Source organism: Hipposideros armiger, unplaced genomic scaffold (genome assembly GCF_001890085.2).
Source record: "Hipposideros armiger isolate ML-2016 unplaced genomic scaffold, ASM189008v1 scaffold_510, whole genome shotgun sequence".
Classification (NCBI taxonomy): Eukaryota; Metazoa; Chordata; class Mammalia; order Chiroptera; family Hipposideridae; genus Hipposideros; species Hipposideros armiger.
The window spans coordinates 627,115-631,575 of NW_017731860.1; positions in this window are offsets into that span (position 1 = coordinate 627,115).

Genomic DNA, 4,461 nt, shown 5'->3' on the forward strand with positions numbered 1-4,461 from the left:
TCTTGCTTTTTGATACTGTGTGATAAGCAGCAAACACACTATTAATGCTCTGGCTATTTCCAACAATATACTTCCCAGAATCAGCAGACAGGTGTTCTAACTTCAGTTACACAAGTTGCAAATTCTGTATTTGTACATACTTTAAATGAGGAATATCTAAAGCACATGCATGGGGCTTGATTAAACCACCTGAAACTTTTAATCATTCTAAATCTGAGGTTGAAAGAACCCTTATGCACTGCTGGTGGGAATGTAAGTTGGTACAGTCACTATGGAAAACAGTATGGAGGTTTCTCAAAAAATTAAGAATAGAATTATCATATGACCCAGGAAACCCTCTGTTCCAGGTATCTATCTACCCCCAAAATTTGAAAACATTTATTCATAAAGATAAAGTAGTATGTAACCTTATGTTCACTGCAGCATTATTCACGGTTGCCAAGACATGGAAACAACCAAAATGTCCTTCAGTAGGTGATTGGATAAAGAAGATTTGGTACATATATACAATAGAATACTACTCAGCCATAAGAAAAGATGAAATACTGCCATTTGTGACAACATGGATGGATCTTGAGATTATTATGCTAAGCGAAATAAGTCAGACGGGAAAAGTCGAGAAGCATATGATTTCACTTATACGTGTGATATAAAACTGAAAGCAACAAATGAACAAGACAAACAAAAATGAAAATCTCATAGACACAGACAACAGTTTAGTGGTTACCAGGGGGTAAGGGAGGAGGGGGCGGTAGAAGAGGGAAAAAGGGGGTCAAATATATGGTGATGGAAGGAGAACTGACTGCATGGTGAACACATAATGCAATATATAGATGTTGTATTACAGAATTGTACACTTGAAACCTGTACATATATAATTTTATTAGCCAATGTCACCCCAATAGATTCAATAAAATTAAAAAAATAAATATGCTAATGCTTTTAAACAAAAGAAAAATAAGTTTGAGATTACTGGAAAGAAGTGATGCATGGTTCTAAGGATGAACATGAAACCCCTGAAACTGAGGAAGAGAAAGGCTTTCTTCCTTTTCTCTAGCAGATGTGTGAATGAAAAAGATTCAAATATTAAATGGAGGAAACCATATGTGTTGCCAAAAGCATTAAATCAGGATCACATGTGCCTTTTTTTGTTTTCCAGCCAAAGTGTCTGACCTACTATTTCTTTTTTTTTTATTGCAGTGCAAAAATGTTCAGTAAAGCACAAAGGCTCAATTCTAGAAAAAAAAATAGAGTTCAGATAAATAATATAATATGGAATAGAAGCAGGTGCATGTGAAAATAAAATGCAATTTCATAACTGGATGAAAATCATATACTTCAGCATCAAGATGACAGCCCTATTTTGCAGCCATAATTGTTAGTCTTGTAAGAGCAGAGGCAGGTTTTATTCAGGATGCTTCTGTGTGTGAGTGTGTGTGTGTGAGAGAGAAAGCGAGGTTATCAGAAGCTTATTACACCTTTTAACATATATATTATATGCATCTATATCCGCTCTTATGTATATATTTAACATATATCTATATTTTATGTATTTGTGAAACATTACATATATATGCATATATCTTTAAATGTTATAACCCTGGAATAAAATATTGATTCTGTTTCCATATAAGGCAATATCAAATCTATAAAACTTGAGGAAAAATTGGATTATTTGAAATCGATAAAAATTTGTGTTCTTTAGTTAAGTCTTGGTTCTCATTTTGCTCCTATCAACAATACTTATTGAATAACAGATTTACCCAAAAATCATTGTGATAATACACAGAAGTCATAAGTCAGCTTCTGTGGAAGAAGGAATAATTACACACTTAAAATGGGTAACAGTTCAAGGCTTTTTATATCTTACATCAATAAATGAAATGATTAAACAAAATCTTCAGACCAAAGTATAATAATATTTTCACTTCTCAAAATATGAAGTCTGAATCTCTATGAATTTCTAGTTATATAAACTGATTTTTGAGCTAGTCATTTGTTTATTCTCTTACATACACATCGTGTGTGTGTGTGTGTGTGTGTGTGTAAATATATTCAAGGCAAATTTTATTCTAAGAAATGGCTTAATCCATCTTTAAATTCTAGTTTGCACAGCATTAATAGAACTTCAGGACTACAACACTCTCTTTTTCCTATAGGCTTTTGTTTGTGTGTTCTACGTTTAAACTTACACTGAGCTTGAAAAAGATTGTATTTTTATTAGTTTAGGATTAAAAAAGAGATATATCTTGTAGATATATTTCTTTAACCAAGAATTATCTAATGGAGGCCTTTTGTTGTTTTTGTTTTTGTACTTGTTAAATGCTCAGTTTTACTCCTTTGCATTCTGAAAAGACATGAAGCTAAATTTGTTGTAATTGATACTTGTAAATAAATCTGCTTGGATTTAACAAAAATATTGTACTGACAGATATCTTTACTCAACCAAGTTAATCATGTTTATCATCATGTTTAACCACTCTACTAAAAAGAAAAAGATCTCATGGCATTCAACACTTTTAAAATCAAATTTGAAAAATATTTGCTCTTTAACTACTGTTATAGATTATTTATTCACTAAACATTTAAGCAGTAACTAAAAAGATACTCAAGGCAATTCACAGGAAGAAATTAAGATCAGAAGCAATTAGAGGTGCCACTCATGTAAAACATTTGTTCTTATTTTTGTTTTCCATTTATAACTTGAGTTTCAAAAAGGAGATATTTATGTTAGGATACTACAAATGACTCTCTTATTTTTGTTTGTTTGTTTAGCTTGCTTCCTCTGATTGAAACAAGAATGCTTGTCATATACTTTGCAAAATATAGGTTTCTGGGTATTTTCATTTCTGGATATATCACAAGTCACTTGCTACCAGCTTCAGAGCAGATATCTCCAAATCTTGGTAATTTATAAACAAGCTAACAAAATAAACTACTAAGAATGGAAATACTTATATGTGACCTTTTTTGGAAAACAATGGTAAAGATCACTTTCCATATTGAATTTTGACAGGTAATATTCATTTCTCAACTGAAATATTAATAACATTAATTTGACAAATGAATGCACAGATATGCAAACATTGGCTTACATAGAGGCATACATGAAGTTATTTCCTTATATTATAATTTAAGTGAAGAGCTTGAAAATTGAATATTTAGAATAAAAGGCAGTATTTTTTAACTATGACCTTAACTTCTTAAAATTTGTCAACTCATTTTCTATGGAGATCAAAGTAATGACAGGTTGAATTCATATATTAGAGAAACTTCCAAATGGTTGAATTCATTTATTAGAGAAACTTCCAGAACACATTTTTGTCCATTAAGTAATTTTTTTTACAAATGAATTTAAAAATTGGAGGGATCTTAAAATGCCTACTTCCTGCTCTTCATTTTATAAACAAAAACAAGTCTGTAGAGGATAAGTTACCCACTGTACCAGTGAGGCTTTACGGTGTAAGAAACATAGGCAAGCTCAGAGTCAGAAACAGAAAAATAACCGTTGGAAGAACATCAGGATGCTCACAGAGCTGAGAGGAAGGCTGAAGAATCAGCCCTGTAAAATAACAGACATGCAGTCAGATTGGCAGCTGGGTAGTCAGTTAAATTCAGGAACGTGAAAAGTCTGCTCAGGACGCCTCTGCTAGCACTACTGTTATTGGATAAATGTCCCTGAAACCATGATACTTACTGCTGCACCCCCACAGAATAGTTTCTCAACTTCTGCTGGCCTTTCTGTTATACCTTCAAGTTTAAGAATCTCAAGTCAGGACACCCTAATTGCCAAGCCTCTGTCATGCATGTGTCTCATGGCGACTTGAGGGAAAGAGAGGAAATCTGAGCCCTGATGGCTTTTGTAGTGAAAACCAGGGCCCTCGCCTTGCAGGATTAACTCAAGTGGGAATAGCCACCCTTTTCTCCCCGAAAAAAAGTTGTTCACATATCGGTTTCCAAAAATAATAACAAATGCACACTACAGACTTTCCAAGGTGCAGGTCCATCTTTCTTTCTTATTTCAATTTCTGAAACCAATGGACCGTGCTCCGTTACTCCAGACAGTAACAAGTCACAATCTCTAGGTGATGCTGCGATAGTCAATCAAGATTTTTATATCAGTATTCTAAAGTGTACCACCATTACACATCCCACCTATGGGAGAAAGAAAGAGCAGAGAAGAAGAAAAGCCAATTATTAAAAATATCTATGTATAGGGGCCGGCCGAGTGGCGCCTTGGTTAAGAGCTGGCCTGGGATACCACAGGGCCCCGGTTCGGATCCCACATATGAGGGCCTCTACTGCCCTCTACAGCTAAGATGCTGAACAACAGCTCGTGGAGCTGGGCTGCTGTGAGTCGCCAGAGATGGCATAGGCTGCAGCCCCTGCTGCAGTAGGTTGCCATGGGCTACCGTGTGTAGCCAGCAGCCAGCGTGAGCAGCCATCCAGAAGCCAGCGACT